This window comes from Miniopterus natalensis, chromosome 12, assembly GCF_054644295.1.
Source record: "Miniopterus natalensis isolate mMinNat1 chromosome 12, mMinNat1.hap1, whole genome shotgun sequence".
NCBI lineage: Eukaryota > Metazoa > Chordata > Mammalia > Chiroptera > Miniopteridae > Miniopterus > Miniopterus natalensis.
In genome coordinates this window covers 51,198,678-51,223,993 of record NC_142092.1, presented here as the reverse complement: position 1 = coordinate 51,223,993, position 25,316 = coordinate 51,198,678, and positions in this window count along the sequence as shown.

Genomic DNA, 25,316 nt, shown 5'->3' with positions numbered 1-25,316 from the left:
CTCTATTTTCTATAGAGGTGTTGTTATGCCTGTCTTATCTCTCCTACTGTATCAGGGATTTTCCCAGGAAACAGACTCAGTCTGAAACATGTGAGCACATCCCCAGGCCCCAGCACAATGTTGTCGATTGAACGTGACTTGCTATGGAAGAGGAATCTTGTTTCCAGTCACATACTAGATGCCTTACATTCATTATCCCACTGAATCTTTCCTTGGTAAGTGTATCATTCCATTTTGCAGATGATGAAACTGAGGCTCACCGATTAAATGACTTGTCTAAGATCACATAGGTAGCAAGTGGCTGAGGTGAATTTGAACCCCGGCTTTGTTGTGTTTGTTCCACCCTTAATCGGGCTCCTGCAGTGTGAATTGAAGTGTAGAAGGAGACAGAAGTGGTAACTTGCTTAGGTGAGTGAACACTGCCTTACAAGCACAGTCTTTTGCCACCAACACATGCATCTTAAATGCCTTTGAAAACTTTTTAAGCAACTCTTGGAAGAATGGAGTAAATATGGACAACAGAGTTAAAGGCAGAGGCAAGTAGGGAGATAGGGAAACAAGAATTTGGTTTTCTCCCCCTGACCCTCCTCCCAATCTGAGGTTTGGCTTATGGGTTTGGAAAGAGAGAAAGGGGAAGAGGGAGCTTCCAGATGGGAAAATGGCAGCTATCATAGCATGCCTAACTTTGGGGAGATACCCAAGCAAAGAAGTATTTTGCTGTCATTCACTCAATGACATCTCTTCATTTTGCTCATTTAAAAGAGATCTCGGGTGAAGTACAGCATAGGGAATATAGTCAATAATATTGTAATAACTATGTACAGTGCCAGCTGGGTACTTGAAATATCAGAGGGATCACTTTGTAAAGTATATGATTGTCTAACCATGATGCTGTACACCTGAAAATAATACAAAATAATATAGAATGTAAACTGTAATTTAAGAAGAAAATTAAAAAGAGATACCTGGGTAAAAATGTAAATAGGTTGAGTTTGCTTTCTGGATATCAGACTGGTGTTTCTTGGTCACCTGGTATATTTAGGCTCTGTGCCACTTGACCTTGCCATATCTCCTCCTGGGGAGCAGAAGTGTTGGCATCTCTACCTCACAGGTAAAATTGTGTGCTCCAAACCCAAATCTGCTCGCCCCGGGCCACTGCCCTTTCTCAAGGCCTCTTCACCTGCCCATTTCCCTGGGCTCTGTTTCTCATCAGTGAATCCAGTCTATACCCCCAGGCACCTGTGCAAGGAGAAGAGGCTGTTTCTCATTTTCCCACTCAGGGCAGTTTCCCTCTGTCTCTGAGTCCTGGGATTATGCTCACTTACTGTGGGCACAGCATCTGTCTTGACAGCCATAGTATATTCAAGCTGAGGCAAAGACGAGGTGTGGCTGCAGAAACAACACATCTGTTTTAAAGAGCACGGTCCAGGTTTACTGTGTTAGTTAAACCATACCTAGAGTACCGCGTTCACTTCTGGGCCTCACACTTACATCCACGTCGGCTGAATGAGTTGTGAGAGGACTGGAAATAACACTCAGTGGCAGCCAGTTAAAGGAACCGTGAGTATGGCAGTGTGAATATCTAATTTCTAAAGGGCTGTTATGAAGCGAAGGAAGGGGGCCTGCATGGCCCCGGGTTGGAGAGGCAGGATGAGAGAAAGAAAACTCTAGTCAGGCAGCTTTCACTTAGTAAGAGGACCTGTAGCTTAGAACTTCCCAAAGATGGAATGAACTGTGGAGGTCTTGCTTCCCCTGCGTGTGTCCAAGCAGAGGCAGGAGGAACCTGAGGATTGCAGGAGGGGTCACGTGGGTATAGAGCTCACTCTTACATACAAAATTATGTAATTCATTGCATAGATACAATCTGCCTTCTTATTTTGCATTTGCAATTCATGAGTCAGGGAAACAGAACAGCCAAGAGCCTTTTGGAACACGTAGGAGTCCAAGGTAGCCAGTTGTAAATGACCCAGAAACCAGAGGAGCCCACATGAAGCCAATTTGCTGGCACTAAACATCACTTCTACTTTGAGCCTTCCTACATCCTTAAACAGAAACTGTCTTTTCTGGCTCCAGTTTCAGAAATGATAACGTGCCCTTAGGGTTTGTAATCCACATGAGGGAAATTATTAGCTCAGACTCAGACCCATCTGAAAGACTTGTTACATCTCACTCGAAACAAGCTAACCAGCAATATTTACCGAGCACCTCACTGGTGCGAGGCAAACCAAGATTTTAAGATCTGGTTCCTGCCATCTAGGCACCAACAAGAGAGTGGAAGGAGAGAACAAGTTTGTTAAAAGCTTATTTATAGTGTCACCTCTTCCAGCACTTTTCCAACCAATTGTGACTATTTGTTTAAAATTGCCAGCTGCCCTCTGTGAGTTCCCCAAGGACAATCAGCTTATTGGCTAAGACACAAAATTTGCACTTATAAAATCTGAGTTTACCTCCTCACCTTGCTATGTGTCTGCTGTAACTCTGGACATGATGCTTTACTGCTCTATAGTTTCCTCATCTGAAAATGGGATAATTATAATACCAACTATTGTGTGAATTAGATTAAATAAGTCAGTTCAATTGTAGCCAGATAACGTATGTGCTCAGTAAATATCTGCGGCTGCTACTGCTATTACGACCACTACTGATAGTAATGCAGTGGGGTTATTCCTATGCAGGGTAGAAAGTATGTTCATAAGGGGAAATGCATAGTAAATCAATATGATACTTCAAAATCCCTCTTTGCATATCCTCGGAAGCATATGCACATTGAAAGGAATGGCTTGCATAGTTGCCAACAATCTCAATCTCTCTCTCACTCCCTCGCATGCACACACACACACACACACACACACACACACACACACACACACACACAGGGTTGAACCACTTACATTAATAATAGCTAATACTTAATGAGCACTTATTACATGGCAGGCACTGGTTTAAACCTTTACACGAATTAACTATTTAATTTCATATCAACTCTATGTGGTAAAAACTAAGATTTTCTCTATTTTACATATGAGGAAATTGAGGCACAGAGTGGTTAAGCAACTTACCCAAATAACACAGGGACTGGAACTCATGCAGTCAGCTAGCTGGGCTCCAGAATGCACACTCTCACCCACTGGGCCCAACTATCTCTCTTAAGATAAATAGGATATGATTATATCCTAATACTAATGTTAGTATGTTAGTATGCCCAACCATTCATACCAATACTGGAATACAGTAGCTGGTCAGTAAATGTTTGTGACATGAATGAGTCCCACAGGTTACTAGTTGTAGGAAATACTACTGTTGCATGGATAAGCCATATCATCATAAACTCAGAGAGAGCAGAGGGAAAATGGAGCTGGGATGAAGCCATCAGGGGGTGTCCCCATCTCAACAGCCTCTTTGCTATTCTTAGCTGATGCTTATCCAGTTCCTAGCTGGCATCTCCATCCTTAATGCTCCAGGGATCCAGCTCATTACCAGCTCACATGATCCCACACTAAGAAGTCTTCATCCCATGCAGTTGTCATCTTGTCTTACCTTGGAGCCATCATGTCACCACCTTCTCCTTCTAGACACTGAGGATGATGGTGTGAAGGCACAGAAAAAAGGGCTTACTGCTGTTAGCACACTTTGAAGGGGCTCTAATAAATCAACGTTTCTGTACTTGGGGATGGGGAGGTGCAGAGATGTACTCTCAAGGGTCCATGAGTTCTCTCCAAGAATTTTTTTTTATCAGTACATAGGTCTTTTATTTGTTATTTTTTTACATTTATCATACCATGAATCCATAGCAACTGGGTTCCAGCAGCTCAGGCTCCTTTCCATCAGTTCTCACAAAAATGTACTTTTCTGGGTGGAGCAGGCTGACATTTCAGAGGAACCCAGGTACCTTTCTCTTTGGCTTCTTTCCTTTTCTGATCATTTTCCTTCACACGTTTCAGGGAGCTGTCTCCCTCTTAGAGTGCTTGATATGCTCAATATGTACGTCAATTCTCTTGGCAAGTATCTTGCCCTCAACTTGTTTGTTCACAACAATGCCCAGCGCATCCTGGGGGACATTGTAGACTCTTCCGGTTTTGCCGTGGTAGCATTTGTGGGGCATTCCTTTTTGAACAGTGCCCATTCCCTTGATGTCGACAGTGTCTCCTTTCTGGTAGGTGGACATGTATGTGGCCAAAGGAACAACTCCGTGTTTCTAAAAGGCCTGGGGAACATATAGTGCCTCTCCTCTTTCCTTTGTGTTGGTCATTCTGACAAATTACTAGAAGATGGCAGTTCCAGCCAAAAAGCTCTCCAGGAATTTTTAAGTGATGTGTTTTTGTTTCAATGATGATGTGACAAAATTTGCTATCAGTATATTCTACCAGTTAAGGCTGCTAACTCTGGATGATTCTGGATGCAAATCTTGCTTTTGCCACTTGACAACATGTGCCCTTGTATCTAGGATCTTGGACAAGGTGAGAAGTTGAATGAGTCAAAATAGTTCTTCTCTGGACCTTCTCTTCCTCCTTCCCATCCAGGAATCTTAGGAACCCATTCTAGTTGGCATTTACAGTTAGGTCCTTGTCTTTGGTGCAAGACTTGGATGAAGTTACACCAGAGCTGATGCCTGAAGAATGAGCTGGGACCCACCAGGCACAAGTGTTATATAGTCATCACACTCATTGACACAGTGCCTTGTGGTTTATGATGGATTCTGTGCGCTTGGTCTTGACAAAAACTATGGGGGGTAAGGTAGCAACATAAATATTAAAGTAGTCAAACCTCATTATTCACAGATTCCATATGTGTTTATTAACTTACTTGCTAAAATTTATTTGTGACCCAAAATCAATACTCACAGTACTTTTATGGCCATTTGTGAACATGGAAAGCGGTGGAATTTAAGTTGTCGGTGGCACATTCACAGCTGAGGTTAAACAAGATGACACTCTGCATTCTTGTTTCAACTCTCATACTATAGACAAGTGTTCTCTTCACAATCTACTTAGTACCATGCCTTTTGGTGCTTTTTGGTTAGTGATTTTGGTGTTTAAAATGCCCCCAAGCACAGTGCACAAGGAGGCTATAATGTGTCTTATAGAGATAATAAGAGTATCATGAGCTTCGTTCAGGTGTGAGCGATAGTGCTGTTGGCTGGGAGTTCAATGTTAATGAATCAACAATAATATTAAGATGTCGTTAAACAGAAACACACATAAAACAAAGTTATGTTTTACAGTTGATAAACATGTTGTGACCAGAGGCTCGCTTGAACCTAGACCCGTATTTCCCTAGAAGTAGCAGGTCACTATTTGTGAATATGGCATTCCCAGCAACATTATAAAACACAACCATCAAAAAAAACCAAAAATATAGTTCAGGCTGTATATATGTATATATATAATTAAACATTATATATATTTCATACAGTTTATAAAATAAAGGAAACTTCAGAAGGCTAGGGGATCTGCCCAAACAGCCCAAGATCACACATCTCATAAGAAATGAAGTTGACACTTGAACTCAGGTATGTCTGAGTCCATGCTCCATCCAGTACTACCCCCTGCTCATTGGGATTCATGGCCAAAGAGCTGTAAGAACAATTGTCCTCTGTGGAGTTTGGGTAAGGAGAACCCAGTCCAGAGGTTTTCAGCCTCTCCTTTGTTGTGCTGTTCTTCATTTCCTCTCTTGCCCTTTTTCTTTGTGGATTGTCTGTAATTGCTCTGTCATTGCATGGGAAATCCTTCCAAGCAAATGAATCTGTAGGTACCTCTTGCTGCAAAGTGCAAATCCTTCCAATGAGGGACCTAAGGAAAGAACAGGGCAGTCAACCTGGGAATCAACTCTAATTCAAGTTCATACATAAGCCAGTGAAAATTCTCCTACATTATTCTTGCTAATATTTTAAACTCTAGAATGGGGCAGATGGAAAGAGTTAAAGGGACATCTGCACCCTCCTTGACCCAACTCCTGGCAGCCTTCACAAATCCTTGAGATTCTTACCCCTCCCTGTTGAGGAGCAGAGTCTCTCTGTAAGCATTTTCAAACAATCAGTGTCATTTTGTGGGAATTTAGATCCAACATATCCTTTTTCACAGGTCCCACGATGCTTCAGTGATGAGCTGCCTTGATGGGTTTGACAGGCATGACAGGAAAAGCAGGAGGGCGGAGGAGAAGAGAGAGGATTAACAAGTGTCTGCAAAGTGGCATTTATATTTAGAATTTCCTTTCCTTTCAAGGGTTGGTGCCCCAGTCAGGACCCTCACTCAGTATAAACAACAGAACACAACCTAGTTCATTTCAATGGAAAGAGTATTTATTAAAGAATATTAGATAATTCACAAAATCTCCAAGACAACTAAAGAGTGCAGAGTAAAGGTAGCCACCCACAAAAATTCGGAAACCAAGAAGTGAGATTATATTGTTGAAGGCGCACCATCTGCCTCCCCCCACCCCCAATGGCAACATTCCTGGGCATAGACACCATGGTTTTCACCAAACACACTGAGCATTGAACACCAGAACCTCAAGGCTTTGACACACTCAAGGCTGCACACCTCCATGGCCACTCTGCTGAAAGCGTGGGTTCTGAGCAGCCCACCTTCCTCTTATTTCGCTTCTGAACTGAATTCTTCCATGAGTACATTTGATTGGTGGAGCCCAGGTCACATGATCCAGGGACCAACCTGGTCTCAGACTTGATGGATCCCCAAATGGAGACCAGATCAATTTGGTAACATGCTGAGTGACTTCAAGGATATCACTGAACTTCTTTTGTTCTATTTTCTTCATCTATAATATGAAGGATTTGGCTCAGTGTGCTCTGAGGTGACTTGCAGCTCGGAAATGCTATGATTTGGTAATTCTAAGTATCTGATCATGTTTTATTTAGCACTCAGCCACCCCAGGATGTTTGATAAAACCTGATCATTTGGACAAGTTCCAGGAAAGGAACAGATCAGAGCCTGCATTGGGTGTTGGAAGCCCACCTGAGGGGAGGCTGTGTGTATGTGGTGAGGGGCGGGGGATAGATGATGAGAGTATGAAAACTTTTAGAACTAGAAGGAATTAAATATTATTCAGCTCCTTTCTCTCTCTCTCTCTCTCTCTCTCTCTAGCTCATTTCAAATATAGAAACTGAGCCTCAGAGAAGAAATGATTAGCCCAAGTTCACACAGCTAGTTAAAGGCAGAGTGAGATTAGCATTAGCTTTCCTGTTTTCCATCCCAGGTTTCTTTCCCCTACACCTTGGTTGATGAACAGATTTTCTCCCTTTCTTGTGCTAACTCTGATGAATTCGCAGTGGCTGCCTTGAGCACTATCTTCAGGGAGGTTCCCAGCCCTTTCGGTGGATCAATGGAAGAACCCTATGATTGATTAGCAATGTCTGTCATGGCCACAGGAGGGGAGGGTGGTCACCTAGATTTTGCCAGCCCTGACTTATTAAGCTTCCTCATAGAACCAGAGGCTCATTCATAGAGATCTAATGGGTGAAAGAAGGGTGGAAAACTACATAACTGATTTTGAAAGTACCTAACTCAAAATTGAGAGGTGGCAGTCAATGTATGCTTAGGGAACCAGCTCACAACTACAAAGTTTGCTAAGAAACAGTGGGAACAAATAGTATTGCAAACTGTGCAAGCCAGGATGTGAGATCTGGGGAAAACAAATTCCTATAAGAGCAGAACAAGATAAGTTAAAGAGGCACCGTACAATATGCACCCAGAAGTTTGGAGGGATTTTTATGTTACATCAACTGTAATATCACTGCCTAGGCTGAGACAGTGAAATTAATTGAGTTATTTCATGAGCACAGTTATATGTGAAAACTACATGAGCATATGGACTGGACAATCTCTCCATGCCTAAATTGAATTCTAGTCAATAAAAATGATAATAGTAATAATAACACTAATAACAATCTCATTGGATCCTTATTACAATCTCTTGAGAGAAACATTATTATCATCACTGTTCTACAATTGAGGAAACTGAGGTTTAGATGGGCCAAGGGACTCATTGAAGGTCACACTGCTAAGAGGCCGTAGAGATGGGATTCGAATCAAACTCAGGATTTTTTCCACTTCTTGCTAATTAAAAGCTAAACTCAACCAGAGGCATGTCTGAGAATTCATGAAAGTTACTAGAAGGGAGACATGGGCTTTTCCAGAATCAGCCCTGAAATTTCAACCTCTCTCAATAGGAAAGTGACATCATGGTCTTCCTCTCACTTTCATCTACTAGATTCAAATCACCCAACTCCTTAGCCTCTCTGGGAGAACTCAATAACCCATCACTTCAAAGGCAGCTCTCGGGGTTTGTGCACCGCAATTCACATCTTCCCCCAAACACCAACACAGCCCATCCAGGTTAAAGGAGATCAGCACTGCCACACACTCTTCTTGTTCCCAAATTAATCAAGAAGTAGGAATTTCTGACAAATGCCATCTGCTGATTTTTCAGAGACAAGTTTTGGTGGTGTGACCAGCAGGTGCCTCGGCTTTTTCTAGCATGCAGTATCAAAATAGTCACCATGGCAACCCTCGGAGGGCAGACTTCCAAAGAAATGCATTGTGAGCACAGAAACTCTAAAGCACTTTCAAGCAAGAAGGAAGGCGGTTCAGTGGGCTCATTTCCAACGGTGGGAGCAGGAGCTTCTCCCTACACCCAGGCCCGACCCTGGGCTGCTGTGAGACAGGCACAGCCAGGCCCTTCCTCACCCTGGGGCTGTGCTCCTAGGAAAGAGGAGAAATGGGAATTTGTGGGGAATGGAAGGTAGAGCAGGCAATTCCCAGATTTTTTGCAGGGACGAAAGTGTCTTGGAAGGGGGATAATAGGGATGTAGCTAGGAGTCAGGAGACCTAGGTTACAATTCCTGTCCTGACACCTGCTAACAAAGTGACCTTGGGCAATTGGCCTGGCCTTTCTGAGTCTCAGCTGCTCATTGGTGAAAAGGGAGGTGGTGAATTCACTCCGCCTCATCACAGGCAAAATTGAGAATATGATATGATTTGTGGATGCTCTTAGTAAGGCACTCAATGGGCAGCATAGAGAGAAGAAGAGTAGGGGTTTGGGGATCAGGAAGTCTGGGTTCCTGACCAGGCTCTGCTACTTTCAAATCCTTTGACCCTGGGCAAGTCATAGAACTTCCCAGACTTCAGTCTCTTCACTTACGGGGACGTTAATCAGTGCCACGAGGCAGTGTGATTGTGCAGGTTAAATGGGGTACAGCAGGCCTGATCGCGGAGACCAATCTGTGCTCCCTCCTCTTGGCTCCTGGAACGTCTCCTTGACCTGGGATTCCACACTCTCCTATGGTGTAGAAGCAGACAGCAAAACAAGATTAAGCACATGAGGATTTTACTTGGGGAAACGCCTAATAGAAAATGAGGAGTGAGCTGGAAGAAGCCAGGAGAGCCATTGCACCACACAATGCAAGTCTGACTCAGACCCAGAAGGTAGGGATGGTTGAGCAGAAGTGTCCCAGACTGTTGAGCTCTAGGAAGGTTCAGCAAGGCTGTCAGAGAGTCCTCAGGACAGTCACCTGCAGAGAAGCCTCCTGTCTCTTGGAGAGAGGTGTGCCCTAGCATCCCTGTGACTGGTTGGCTGGAAACAGCCCATATGAAGTGAGGCCTCAAATATGAGAGCACAGCAGCTGGGATCCTTGCTCAATTTGGTTCCCTGTCTGCAAGGTGCATTCTCATGGCCACCACACCTACCTGATCCTGACATCTTTCACTTGGGTACCCATGTCAGGTGCTTGGCCTCGGCCCCACACCTCCAACTCCAGGAGCCTTGTACTCCACACCCGTGGTCTCTTCACCCAAGACAGTATAGGAACTCAGGCTCAGGGACCTCTCAGGACAATACGATATTTCTCACCTCTTGATTACATTATATAGCAAAGGTCCACATGCCCTGTGTCTCTGTCTGTACTTGAATGCACACATGTGTGGTTACACATACTTATTTGTCAGTGCATGTATGTGAGTGGGTATATTTGCATATGTGGATGAGCATTTATATGCATGCATATGTCAGTTTATACAATGATGCCATTAGCACTATGCTAAGCATTTTACGCACAATATCTCATTTTTGCAACCATTTTTGAGGTGATAAGTAGGTGTCTAGGTGTTATCCTCTTTTCAGGTTATATGTTTTCCCCAACATGCCACTCAGATAACACAAAGCAGAGCCATGTGTTGAACAGGGAATGTTTTTCTTCATAATCTGCACTCTTGTCTTCCCCACCCCACCTATTTATATGACTATTTGTTGCATGGAACCACATAAATAAGAAAAATTAAAACAGAGGAGGGACATATACATAGAGAAGTACAGATTGATTATAGATCAATTGCTGATGAAGAGAGGTGGTTCCAGAAGCACCCCCCCAATGTAATTCTATTAGTGTGCATCATCTGGAGACATATATTATATCCTAGTTATAAGAATTTCTAAATAATAGGCTACAACACAAATTTTGAAGATTCTAAGCAATTCAAGGCTCTGATTCTTTGGTATAATCTTAGAGGAGATCCCTCTCCTGTCCTTCCCCCAATCCCTTGCTACGGCGGCAAGTTTCTCAGCCCACCCTGTGGGGGTTGCTTTATCCTATTTGGGAGGTGTTAAAAAAAGTCACTCTAGCACTTCAGTTTTCTGAATCATTTGTTTTTGTTTGTTTCCTGGCAGTGTGAAATACTAGTCTGGAGAAATTGATTTAAAATTAGTCTCTTTATTTTTTTATGATTTTATTATCATTTTAATGCATGTATTTCAGCATCTTTGTTCTTTTATTGAATTTATTGGGGCAATGTTGGTTCACAAAACCATACAAGTTTCAAGTGTACAACTCAATAAAACATCATCTGCACACTGCATCATGAGCCCATCACTCCAAGCAAAGTCTCTTTCCGTCCCCACTTTTCCCTCTTCTGTTCCCCTTCACCTATTCCCATCCACCCTTTCCTTCTGGCTATCAGCACACTGTTGTCTGTGTCTATGTGTTATATATATACATTTTTTTGGTTAATCCCTTCACCTTCTAAGAAAATTAAAATGAAATAAAATCAAATCAGTCTCAATGACCATTTATTGAGCGCAGGAACTGTGCTTGGAATTTCATAAGCCATCACATTTGGTTTGGGTTCTTATAAAAATGATCCCCATTTTACAGATGAAGAACCGAGGCTCTAAGAGGTTAGGAGATTTGGTTGAATTTACTGTTAGGAAGGGGGCAGAATGGAGATGGGAACTGGGCCCTGCTGAACCTAGAGCCCGGCTCTTTCCACTGTGTTAACACTCTCTGGGCAGAAGATAGGATCTGCCCAGTTACTGGGTACTCCAGGTTATTTGTTAGTCTGCTGTACCCTGGGAGCCTGCAAGAGCAGCCAAGCCCAGGAGGGCCACGTGGGGCCAGGGCAGGTAGACTTACCTGGAAGAGCACCAGCCTGGCTATCAGCATATCCACTTTCTTCCCATTTCCTTTCGCAGCCTCCTTCCTCAGTTCACAATGAGAGTCCAACCTCTGCCAGTTCTGACTGCCATTCAAAAGCCTGTTTTCTTTGTAAGAATTTTGAGGCAGAAAACCATAGTGTACTGAAAAGGGTTCTGGTAATCAGAAGTGTCTGGAGATTTCAAGCCATTAATGCAGAGAGGTGGCAAAAGTACTTTCTAAGATATTCTTATGGGCCCAAATGACAGCTAGAGTCAACATCGCTGGCATCTGGGCAGGTTTCCAAAGCACAGCCGTAAGTGGGTGAAGGCTGCACGGATGGCCTCGATATTTGGAGAGCACTGTACAGTTTGCCAGAGGCTTTCAGCTCTATATTCTCACTTAATTCTCAGAGCAACCCCACACAGTGAGTGGTGTCACCCCTTTTCACAAAGAGGAAACCAGAGAGGTAAAATGACTTGCCCAATGGCAAACAACTAGGAAGCTGTGGAGATGAGACTAATCCAGTTCTTTTGACTCCAGGCTCAGCATCTCAGGGTTGGATCTGAGTGGTCCTCATATTTATATCAGGGCCTAATGGCAGAGTCAGTGGTATGTGGCAGATATTGGAAATGGATGGGAACATCTATACAAGGCCAGGAAGTTGTTTTTGTTTGCTATAACCAATACCCTAGACTGGGTGGCTTAAACAACACTTTTTTTCTCACAGTTCTGGAGGCTGGAAGTCCAAGATCAGGGTGCTGGCATGGTCAGGTTCTGATGAGAGCCCTCCTCCTAATTTGCTCTCTTCTTGCTGTGTCCTCAAGTGGCTGGGAGAGAAAGCAGAGAGGGGAAGCTCTCTCCTTTCTCTTCTTTCTTTTTTAAAAAATTTATTTATTTTTATTGTTGAAAGTATTACAGATCTCCTCTTTCCCCCCTATTGATCCCCTCCACCCCAAACCAGCCCCTTCCCAGGCCTTCACCACACTACTGTCTGTGTCCATGGGTTATGCATATATGCATATAAGATCTGTCCCTTCTTATAAGAACATTAATCCTATCATGTAGGCTCCATCCTGTTTATGTCCCAAAGGCTCCATCTCCAAATACCATCACATGGGGGATTAGGAGTTCAACATATGGATTTAGTGGGGAACACATATATTCATCCCATAGCAGAAGTAGAGAGCCCTGGAAGCCTATTTCATGCAGTGCAACAAACCAAGCACTATGCTAGGCACTGCAGATACAGTGTGAGCAAGGTTGTCCAGACCCTGCCCTAAGAGAGTCATAGTCCAGTGGGGGAGGTCAACGGTTGACCAGGCAGCTCAAACGCAGAGTGATAAGCATTATGGGAGAGAGACTTATTGGAGCATGTGAAAGGACACCCGCCCAGACATGGTATTGGGCCTCTTGATTCATTTCCCGAGTATACAAAAGTGACTTGGGATTTGGGGTAGGAGTGAAAAAGGAAGCAGTGGTTGTGGGAGAAAAGATTCAGAAAGGCGTCCCAGAAGAGCTGGATCCTGAAAAGGTAGGTAGGACTTTGAGATGCAAAGATTTGGAGGCAAAGCAGGGCAGCCTAAGGAAATGGCCTGCTCCCTGGCAGAGGCACAAATAGAGGATATGCCCAGGGGACAGAAACTCATTTCCAGAGTCTATAGGTGGACTACATGGTGCAGGATAGCAGAAGACACAGTTGGAAAAGCAGATGAGGAGACAAGTCAGGGCCTTACAAAGTGTGGACTTTGTCCTATAGGCCATGGGGAGCCATTGCTAGCATTTTGAGTGGAACAGTGACACTGCTGGGCCTAAATTTTGGAAAAGTGTTTTCCAGTGCTGATGTTAGAGAGAGGCAGGAGAGACAAGACCAGTCTAGAGTGGTAGTGTAGGTGAGAGATGATAAGGGCATCAGTCCTGGGGCAAGAGCTGAATCAGTGGGGTGGTCATCTAAGCTGGTAGAACCAGAGAGCAAACCCTGATCATGTCTGAGAAGAAGTTGAAGATCCACCTGGAGGAACCAGGTCTGTATTAGACCCAAGGGGCAAGCTGAAGATTAGAAAATGAAAAGAAGGAGACAGAGGGCTACAGCCTGGCAAACGAGGGACACAAGGGGCCAGAGTGGGGACAAAGCAAGTGTGAGAGCTATTGCTGGAAATGAGCCTCAGACTTCTAACTGAATACTGGTGTGCGTGTGTGCCCTGGGCTGTTTGTGATACAATGTGATATATGCACACACATGCGGTGAGCATGGAGGAGAGAACACCTGGGTTAAGGGGTGACAGATCAGGAGGATAATGAGAGCCCCCTAAAGGGGTTGGATGGGAAATAAGCAGCCAGAGCAGCTCTCAGCACGGGCATGGGAAATCAACCCTTGGCACCTGCGTAGAGAGAATGGAGACCAGTGTGCATCTCACAGCACAGTTCTGTTCCTCTTGGTTGTGCTTTAGACCAGGAAAGCAGTACCCTCGGCCACAGTCAGCTGTCCACTCAGTCACCCAGCCACCATGCCTTGCAGACCTACTCAATGCCAGAGGCCTGAAGCTAAAAATCCAGTCTTTTTTCTTTGTCTTTTTTTTTTTTTTTTTTAAATGATTTGAATCAAACTCCTTTCTGGCACTTTCCAGAGGCATCTTAGGGGTTTTGTCCCTTGAGTTTAGGGTTGAGGAAGCTGGTTTGTCTGCAGGCTGGTGTTTCCAGGGGCTCCTTTGAAAACTTCCTGCAGGGACCAGGAGCAAGCAGCCTGCTGGACCAGAACGCACTGCTGGTGAAACTGCAGATGGAAATGAGCAGCGTTTCCAAGACAGTCCTCCCCAGATCCCTTACAGCACTGCAGTTCCCTTCTTCCTTCCTTCCTTCCTTCCTTCCTTCCTTCCTTCCTTCCTTCCTTCCTTCCTTCCTTCCTTCCTTCCTTCCTTCCTTCCTTCCTTCCTTCCTCCCTCCCTCCCTCCCTCCCTCCCTCCCTCCCTCCCTCCCTCCCTCCCTCCCTCCCTCCCTCCCTCCCTTCCTTCCTTCCTTCCTTCCTTCCTTCCTTCCTTCCTTCCTTCCTTCCTTCCTTCCTTCCTTCCTTCCTTCCTTCCCTCCCCAGCTTGGCTAGAGTTTTCTGCCCAGTGGAGCTCTGAGAGCAGTTTGGAACCATCCACCTCCCCCTCCACACAGGGAGATGCCTGCTCCTGACCCCTCCCAGCGGCGAGGTGCTGGGGGTGCTGGACCCACAGCCTGGGCTTGTCTGCCTGCCCTCCTGCTCTCCCGCTGCTGACGCACTCGTCCTATAATAAGCCTCTGTTACTTGGAGCTGGGACGCTCGTAGTAAGCCGAAACCGCTACTATATTTACACCCTTTCCACATTTAGACAAAGGCTATTTTTAACGGCAAGTCTATTTGTGGGGGTTGCCCACGTCACACTCTGTTCACATGCATCTCACCACCCTGAGTCTATTATTCTGATTTCACACTTGTACCAGGTCTCCCTCCTTCCCTCCTGCCTTCCATCGTCTTCCTCTCATTTCTCGGCTCTTTTGCATTCCTTTCTCCGAATTCCTTCCTTTCTTTTCCCAAGAGGAAATCAGAGGGAGAGGTCTTGAGCAGGCTGTTGTTTCAGGATTTTTCTGGGAACACCGAGGGCCTGGTCCTCACGGAGCAGAGTGGGTAGCGTGGCCTGGGTGCCGTTTGCCGTGCCTGCTGGAACAGGGGCGAACACAGACCGCGATCCTGGGCCTCCGTTATGAGTTTATCTGGGCAGGACGCTGGGACTGCCACAGCCTGGCCTTCTTTCTCTGCGCTACTCCAGTTTCTGTATGAGTGAGTGCATGTGTGTGTGTGTGTGTGTGTGTGTGTGTGTGTGTTCATGCAGAAGCTTTTTTTAGCTTAAAAGTTAATTTTATCAGATTAACTTTTTTGGATTTATTTTGATGAAAGGGGGTTTCACACTTTATAGATTCATGATCCACCTATGTGGAGGGGAGGAAAATCAATGGAATTAACATATAATAAGTGCCCACTGTGGCTTCCTCAGGGACTGTGGAAACCCAGACCCTGACAGGGGTGCCGGGTGGTCCCGCCTGCACCCAGCTTCTAGGTGAGGAGGTGGAGGCCCAGAAAGACGGGTGACTGCCCTACATTCACTGAGCTGGAAAGTGGCTTTCCCAGGACTTAAATCTATGTGTCTGACTACAAACTTCATGCCAGGCCCCAATCTCACACTTTCCTTACTGCTTCCTTCTCACCTAAGGGTCCCAGAGAAATCTCATGTTGTCCAATCTTATTTCTTTCCTCCCAACAATCAATACGAACTGCGGCTTCAGAGTGAACTGTTTCTGTTGTATTTTAAGGGGAAAGATGCTGAGATTTGAATTTGCATCAGACAGTAGTGGGAACAGAAACAGGACCAAGGGTAGGACACCCTGCCCTCCTTAGCCCAGCTTCTGTAGGTGTCAGAAAACTCATGGAAACCAAATGTCCCTTGCATTCCTCTCACAAAGACTTCAAAGTTGCTGACTCTGCCTCAGATATTTCCTGAAGACTCTGTTGAGAGACTATTACCTCCCTGGTGTCCCAGAGTCAGGACCCCTAAGCCCAGAAGCCTGTCAGCTGTAACATTAGGGCCAGTGCCATTGCTTATATTTAATTGAATTTATTCTTCCTTAAAACAGAGATGATGATACCACCTTTCCCACTCACCACTTCATAATTTGCTGAGAACTTTAAGTAAGAGAATGTAATGTACATGACTGTGCTGCTTCCAAAGCTGGCAAGTGCTACAAGACTGTTAGTGGCTAGTGCGGAGTTTTTATCATTCAGACATGAAAAAGGGTTCAGCAAGGCGAAGTGATGTGTTCATGGTCACACAGCAAGGAAGTGGTTGAAATAAGGACTTCATGGTCCTGTTTCCCTCAGCAAAGGATTGAAAAGAAGTCACAGAGCCTGTGGAAGGCTCAGGTGCTGAGCTCTCCCAGTGCCTGGCCGAGTTCAGTCCAGAAATGGGGACACTGATCTGGGATGGATCCCATCGCTCTCCCCAGCTGACCCTCCCTGTACTTTTGTCCCAGCAGCTTCTCAGGCTTCTCAGCAGTGTGGGTGTCCTGCCACAGTCAGAGCCGAAATCCCAGAGCAGTGACAGAGGAGCCAGTGTCATGGGGCTTCTGGTTTCAGGATATACTGGAAAGGTGAGAAGGAAGCTTGTCTTCCCATGAATCTGGGCCAGGGCCGGGTGGCGGGGCCTCCCTCGCCAGGAGCTGGGACGTTCCCCAGGTGCCCGGGCATCCCCTGGTCAGTAGGGCCGCCAGAACTTTTCCAAAGCATTAGCTTGGGTTATAAAATAAATCATTCAGCCCTTTGCATGGGCCAGATGCTTTGTCAGTTCAGACAAAACCTGCCCCAGAATCTGCAACCGGGCAAGGCCTGGGCTCACGGAGCTCAGGGCCTGGTTTGTGAGGAAGAAATTAAAGTCCCATGTAACTGCATCTTAGTGGACTGCACTAGGAGGCCACTTTACATTGCCATACATCTGTACCACGACCTCCGCAACTTTGATCTTCATGCTTTTGGCCACACCTTTCCCACCACCACCACTTGGCCCCCTGCCCTTGACCTTTGCTAAATTCAAGACCTGGTGCAGAGAATGACTCCCTGTGAAATCTGTTGCTGCTCGGTCCTGGGATCACCCAGACGCCCACCTAGAACAGAGGAGCTGCACGGCTGACCAACGGGAGTGGAGTCAGGGTTAGTTCTTGCCCCTTCTCCTGAGGGTCTTAGCAGAACCTCGGGGCTGGAGAGCCATAAGCAGTGTCGTACATGCTTTGGTGCCCCATCCTTATCCTCTTTTGGGGGCCCATGTACTCAGCCCCAGCTGCAGTCAGTGTGACCCGTTTGCCTTTAATGATTCACAGCTGCCCCCTTGCTCAGGGGAATTGCTCTCATGAGACAGCAGCTGCCTGGATTTCTCCCCACGTCCACTACCCAACCACCAACAGCACAGGCAAGGACCAAGTAACACAGGAATACAGAAGGGCAGTCCACTCACATCAAGGGGACAATGCTGTAGAGTGCTTTGGGCTCCGGAGCATCAGGCTCACTTCCACCCTGTCCCTGAAGATCAAGCCAAGGCTAGGCTTTACCTAAGATCCCAGATGAGGTGACCAACCATCTTGCTTGTCCATTCTGGTTTCAGCACAGGAAGCTCTATGCCGCAGAAAAATCCCTCCATTTTAGGCTGAGTGGTCAGCCTAGGCTGGGTTGCCTGATTTAGAAAATAAAAATACAGGCTATGCAGTTAAATTTACATTTCAGATGAACAAAGCACCCATTTTTGGTACAAGTATGTCCCATCAAAATTTTGAACATACTTGTAGTAAAAATATTATTCATGTTTATCTGAGATGCAAATATAATTGGGCTCCTTATATTTTATTTTAATTTTTAAAGAATATGTTTTTGTTGATTTTAGAGAGACAGGAAAGGAGAGGGAGAGAGAGAGAGAAACATCTATCAGCCACCACCAAGCCAGCAACCAGGTGCCCTGAACCCAAACCCCTGGGAATCATACCAGCAACCTCCCAGTGCCCAGACAACGCCCAACTAACTGAGCCACATCTGCATTCATCCCTTTTCCTCCATATCTTGCCTCCCCATCTCCCTCCCTTGCAGTTTTTCCTGAAAAACACTCCCTCAGTAAACCACAGGTACCTAATGCCCATCTCAGGCTCTGTTTCTAGAGAAGCTGACCTAAGACTGTCACTGCCTCTCAGTGGCCAGGAAGACCCTCCATTTCCCCTGGATCCTCAGCACAGCCCTCTTTGGACCAGCTTCTTGGCACTACATGGGTGGGAAGTTCTAAGGAGGCTCCCTGGGTGACACTAGGGGAAGCCAGTACCTTTAACTACATTCCCATGGGACTGGCTTCCTAAAAACCTCAGGTAGACAGATGTGTCCAGAAATCCTGTGACCATGGCCTCTGTTAGGGAGACTCTGATCTCATCTCTCAATGACAGAGCCAGGCTTGGTGGCTCAGATCTGACCCTGGGTTTCATACTCTGAAACATGAAGACTCGATGAAATTACTTCTGGGGGGCCTCCCAGCTGTGACCCAGTAGGATCTGGAGTTTTTGGAAGCCCAACATTTGTGTTTAGTTTATAAAATAATTTACCTTGTGTCTGGCCCAGGGTAGTACTCACCAGACAGTTGCTGTTAGTCTTTGTCGTAAACAATAGCAGTAAAGAGCATCTGATTCCTGCCCCCCTCCCACTGTGAAAAAGAAGAAACTCTCACCCTTTGGGACAGCATGACTGGACCTGGAGGGTATTGTGCTAAGCAAAATAAGCCAGGCAGAGAAAGACAGGTACCATATGATCTCACTCACATGTGGAACCTAATGAACAAAGTAAACTGATGAACAAAATAGAACCAGAGGCATGGATACATGGACAGACTGATAGATGTCAGGAGAAGAGAGGGTAGGGAACGGATGAAAGAAGGAGAAGAAATTAGCCAAAGAGCATATATGGGTAGCCCATGGACGCAGACAACAGTGTGAGGAAGGCCGAAGGGGGGGGCTGCATGGAGGTGGGCAAAGGGGGGAAATAGGGGACCCCTGTAATAGTGTCAACCGTAAAAAAAGAAGATGCCCTAAGGTCAAAGCCTTTCAAAGATGGAGTAAGTTGTCTTAGAAGATGGTGAGCTTCCTGTCATTCAAAGGGAAGAAAGGAGGGGAAGACATGTGTCTACCTGCCAGTGGCAGATAATTTCCACTTACCATATTCTTTAATCAGACACTGAGGTACCCTGGGTGCTCTGGCAGAGGCTGGGTGACATAGTGGGTGGGGGTGCCAGCCTCTGAGGGGCTGGACTGGAAAGATATAAGGTCCCTCCCAGGTCTGAGATTCAAGATTCTGTGAAGACACTGACCTTCACATTTATGACAAGTCCAGTGGCCACTCTGGAATGCAGGACTGTGGCACATAGTTTGAGGACAATGTCCCAGGCAGTATCCTACACAGGAGACAGTGTCATGCCCTTCCTCTCCTCACCGTGACCACACTATGTACGCTGCCCCTCTTCTCGAGGGGCTCAGCCAGCTGCAGACTATGGGTGAGGTGTGCTCAGTCTCCAGCCCCATCGCTGTTTGACTGAAGGAAATGGCTTTCTGTTCCCTCTCCTGCAGCTGTCCAAGGACACTCAGGAATCCTCACTTCACATAAAATCTTGTTATGGAATCTTTGCTGCAATCACGAAATCACAGGGCTGGGAGAGACTGGGGAGGGACCCCTAGTCCAAACCCCAGCAGATCCAGGAGTGCAGTCGCCTCGAGAGCACTCCTGACAAGTGTCCGTGCTGGACAATTTTTGGGTGGAGAGCTAGCTCCCAGCTTCAGTTTAGAAGGTGCTTCTCATGTCAGTATGTGGTCTGACTTCTGTGGCTTCCTTTTCTTCGTCCTAGTTCTTTGAGTGATGGCACAGAAAGTCCAATCTTGTGGCAGGTGTCATGCAAAGAGGTTCAGGGAGGCGTATGGGGAGAAGTGTAAAGAGGTAAAAGCAGAGGTGATGAGAAATGTCACAGAGAGAATGGGCAGAGATGTGCACACTCTGAAGGCAACCTGTATCCTGCATGCTTGATCCTGCAACCTGTATCTTGCATTCTATCATGCTGTTCCAAAGCGTGCTGCTGAAGAGGTAACTCCTCAACCCTCTGGAATGCCCTTCCGAACCAAATAACTCACTCTCTGAGAACCACAGACAACTGGGGCATTGTGTTACCTATTATGGTGGCAAGAAAAGGGTGATCAGGAAGGGAGGAGACTCAAAACTGTGTCACAGGGAGGACAGCTGAAAGAACTGGGTCTGTTTAGCCAGGATAATAGATTTGGGTGGTAAAGTAATTGTCTCTGAAAATCTTTCCTGGAGAAGGAAGATTGGATCAATTCCAAATGGAACGAAGAACTGGACTTAGGACAAAAGGGTAAGCCATCAGAGTAACCAAAAGCTCTCTACTAGACAGAGCTACTCACAGTGAGAGGTCCCTGTTACTGAAGGTGTCCAAGAGAGGAGGGGGTTGGGGGTGGGGCAGGGCTGGTTAGAGATTGGACTTGATGGCTTTTTATTAAGAGTCCATGAGTTTTCTTTTAGTATATACACATTGCCAACCATTCCCAACACACACACACACACACACACACACACACACACACACACACATACACACTGAAGCCTGGGCATTTAAAGCCAGAGGCTCTTTATTTTATTTTTGAAGGTGCATCAATGTAGGAAGTGCATCCCTTGTTTTGCTTAGGTTTGGTCAACCAGAGATTTTCCCATAGCTGACTTGGTTGTCAGCAAGTCATAAAGCCTTTCCTCTTTCCTTGGAGGAGCAGAGCAGATTGTCTGGATCTGCTGTGTATTGCCCTGGCTCCGGGCTCAGCACCAAACGTGTTCCTTCTGTGCAGTCTGTTCCCGTTTTGACAATGCAGAGGGGAAAGCTGGAGAAAGTCCCGTAGCCAAGGGTGCTGAGAGCTGCAAGGCCGGGCTTTTCTCCTGGACAGGAGAGATCACATTTGCATTTAAGAAGGACCTGCTAGAGTCTCTTGCTCCAGAGGGATACAAGCAGAAAGTTTGGCGGGGGTCAGAGTCTATCCTCAGCATTTTTCAAAGAGAACGTGCTACCTATTGCAGCCACTCCAGTGTTTTCTCAAGGGCATATAGTCTGAAAGATGTTTTTCCCAGGAGGAAGCCCCCCTACAGCTCTCCAGAATCCAGGAGATCAAAATAATAATTTGGCTTTTCTCTGCATGAGAGATGATGCTACCTGAGGATGGAGTACTAGACTCTGCTTTATTACAATCCTGAAAATGCTCTCATTTGGACAAGAGCATTTGGGTCCTGTGACCAGCCAAAGAGGTTCATTAAATGATATTACTCAGTGAGGATTTACTGAGCCCACCTCGGTACCAGGCTGTGTACCAGGCACTGGGGCCAAAGATGAACAAGGCCCAGGATTTGTCCTCAAGAAGCTTTTAGTCAAGTGGGAGAGACAATCGCAGCAAACAAAAACAAAAACAAGAAAACCCATGCAGCCAGGGCTCCAGAAGTATGCTGAGGGCACTAACATCCTAGCACAGGGGAGCCTCAGAAATGCTGTTCTCAAGGAAGGGATGCTTGAGATGAGTTTTCAAAGATAAGCAGGATTTTATGCAGCTGCAAAGGCATGTGTGTGTGGGGGGGGGGAGGGGTAGATCTATGTATGCAAAAGTATAGAAGGGATGTGGAAAAGCTTTGCTTGTTTAAGGAACGAGGTGCCCTTGATGTGACCAGAGCCACACACGATGTAGGCAGAAAAGTGCAAAGAATGAAGCTTGAGAAGCGGTTTCAACCAGGGACGATTTTGTCCCCCAGGGATATTTGTTTGTCACAAGGAGAGGAGGGGTGGCGCTGCTGGTATCTGTTAAACATCCTGCAATGCTCCAGGCAACCCCACAACAAAGAATTATCTGGTCCATAATGTCAACAGGGCCGAGATGAAGAAACCCTGAGCTGGAGAGAGGCAGCAGTCGCATCATGAGGATGGAGCTCCTTTGGGGGCCCTGCGTTTACTGAGGGTCATGCAGAAAAGGCGCCCAAGGGAGAGAAACCATGGTAACATAAGATTTTGATTCTGTAATCTGAGGTCCCCCTTACCTGTGTCTCAGCACACACCTGATAAGCCTACGTCCAGTTTTTTCTTCAACTTGTTGATAAAAATATTAAACACAAAAATTTCTGAGGCAAATAATGCCTGAGATTCATATAACATCATTCAATTTATGGGGCATTTTGATGTCTCATCTCATTCTACTCACTCTGCAAAAGAGGAAAGTGAAGCACAGAGATGTTCTGCAATCTAGGATTTGTTTCACTGCAACCAGTTCAGCTCCCATCTCTTCTCCCAGCCGGCCCCTGGGTGCACTAAGGATCCATTCCTCTTGCCACGAGGGATGCTGCGAATATCTTCTATCCCAGCTTTAATGACCTCCTTTCCAGCTTCCTGGATTCATATCTACGTGAGGGTTCAAGAGCAGGCTTTCTGCCTCCCTCTGACCATAGCCATGACACCCACATACCCTTCTGACCATAGGGGACCTCACACTCCCATGGTGACCGGGCTGCCTTGGTAAGAAGACCCGCCCTGGCTGGCATGTCAGGAACAGCTGCTCAGCTCATGTCTCTGCCCAGGCGGCATTACTGACCCTGTGATTTGGCCCTTCATCTGAACTGGCAGATGGGCACAGGTGCCTTGTTGTGACGCTCCTCCTCCTCGACTGAGAACAGAGGACAGCACCAGTCAGCTGAGGGGTGGGATTTTTCCAAGTGGAGCCCCGAAATACTGCTGATCTGCTATGCCGTTGTTCTCAGGGACAGCATTAACAAGCCACGCCAGGTCACACGCTGCACAAGCACTCGCAAAACTTGGCACTCGTTGTTCTAAGAGCTGGTTCAAAGCCTGTTTGTCTGTGGTTTAGAAGTTTATAACATGACAGTCTTCTACTCCAATAGCTCATAAAGTCATTGGGAACTGATTTCCTACATTCCCAAAGCCACAGCCATCTCCTCAATGATAAAGAAAAATATCCCCCCTCCTCTTCATCTTCCATAACCCATTAACTACAAGCCCAGGCAAAAGAATCAAGGGCAATGAATTATTTGTCTATCTATCTATCTATCTATCTATCTATCTATCTATCTATCTATCATCTATCTATCTATCTATCTATCTATCTATCTATCTATCTATCTATCTATCATCTATCTATCTATCTAAGTGTAAGTTGGTACATAATACTATATTCGTTATATTAGTTTCAGGTGTACAATATAGTAATTCAACAGTTTCATACCTTATACTCTGATCGCTCCATTAATTTTAATAATCATCTGTCACTGTACAAACTTATCACAATATTATTGACTATATTTCCTTCACCTTTTTCACCCATCCCTCCACCTCTTCTCCCCTCTGGTTACCATCCCTTTGGTCTCTGTTTCTATGAGTCTGCTTTGGTTTTATTTTATTTGTTCATTTGTTTGTTTTTTAGATTTCACATATAGGTGAAACCATATACGGTATTTGTCTTTCTCTGTTTTATGTATTTTGCTTAGCACAGTACCCTCTAGGTCCATCCAAGCTATAGCAAATGGCAAGATTTCATTGGTTTTTATTGCTGTGTAATATTCCACTGTATTATACAGCACATTTTCTTTATTCACTCATCTACTGATGGACACCTAGGTTGCTTCCATATCTTGGCTATTATAAATAACATTGCAATGAACGTGGGGGTGCATGTATCTTTTTGAATTAGTGTTTTCATGTTCTTTGGATAAATACTCGGAAGTGGAATTGCTGAGTCACATGGTGGATCTAGTTCTAGTTTTTTGAGGAGTCACCATACTGTTTTCCATAATGGCTGCATCAATTTGAAACCCCATCAATGGTGCACAAGGGTTATCTTGTCTCTATATCCTTGCTAGTACATGTTATTTTGTTGACTTTTAATACGACCCATGTATTTTTTTTTTTAATATATCTTTATTGATTTCAGAGAGAGGAAAGGAGAGGGAGAGAGAGAGATAGAAACATCAAGGATGAGAGAGTCATTGATTGAGCCTGCAACCCGGGCATGTGCCCTGACTGGGAATCGAACCGGATTGCCTGGATCCTAGGTTGACGCTCAACTGCTGAGCCAGGCTATTTTGTTGACTTTTGATCATAGCCATTCTGAAAGGTATGCAGTGGTATCTCACTGTGGTTTTGATTTGCATATCCTTAATAACTAGGGAAATGAAATGTATTTTTATTTCCTTTGACTAATAAGGGCAATGAATCTTCAAAAAATAATAAGATCCTGCCTGGTATCAGGCTCACTTGTGTTATCCCAGTACTGCTCACCCTGCTCCACCCCATCAAACCTCTTATGCCTAGCAGTACCTCAGGGTGGCTTCCCACTGTCCTCTCCATGGCTCCTCCTCCTACCAGTGTGGTCCAGTGGCTCTCTCCTGTTGACCATGGCTCTGTCCATCTCCAGTAATATTGTTCCTTCTCCTGCACTGTCCAGCCACTTTGTCATGACTACCACTGTGGAGAGCACCCGACCCCTGGCTGTAGAGTGGGATGGATAAGAGGAAATCAGAGCAGGAGAAAGGAGGTGGCTAGAGCAGGGCAGGTGAGAGATGATGGTGGCTGGAATGGGTCATGATTACAGAGAAAGGGAAAAGGGAGATATGAAAGCCGAGCCTGTGTTGGAAAGAATGTCAAAGGGACTCAAGCCCCAGGTGAGGCAAGGGGCAAGAGAGAGGTCCTTTCCAACCTTGAGACCTTTATATAGGAAAGGGGGCTCCACTGCTGAGAGCTGTGCCATGACTCTGATCCCAGAGACTACGCATCCCTTTCTTGGGGCCTAGGATGACAGCACCTATTTCTCCAGGAGCCAGGTGCTTGCATTTCCCAGTGGAGCATTTTCCAGAGACACCCAGGTCTTCTAGCGATGTGCTTGGTCATCACCCCAAGCCACCTCCTCGTCAGGAGGTAGTGGGCTCATAGCACAGGGGTTTGACCCGGAACAGGGACTCTGATCTAACCATGGGACACTGTGACAATGAGGCAGCCACTGTGTCAAGTGGCTGCTCTGATAGGGTTTCCAAAAATATCCCCAGTCCTGCTGTTCTAGCGGCACCAACCCAACCCTCGTGAGTGCCGAGCAGACAGGCCTGTGTAGCCTGCTCCCTCCTCACTCTCCCTGCTGCCTCCTCTTTAGCTCAGGTTCATCAACCCTCACTCAGATTATTACACAAGCCACCAACTGCTCCCCCTTCTCCACACAGACCACCAGATGGTAACTGAAAAACACAGGAGACCATCCCTTAACCAAAGCC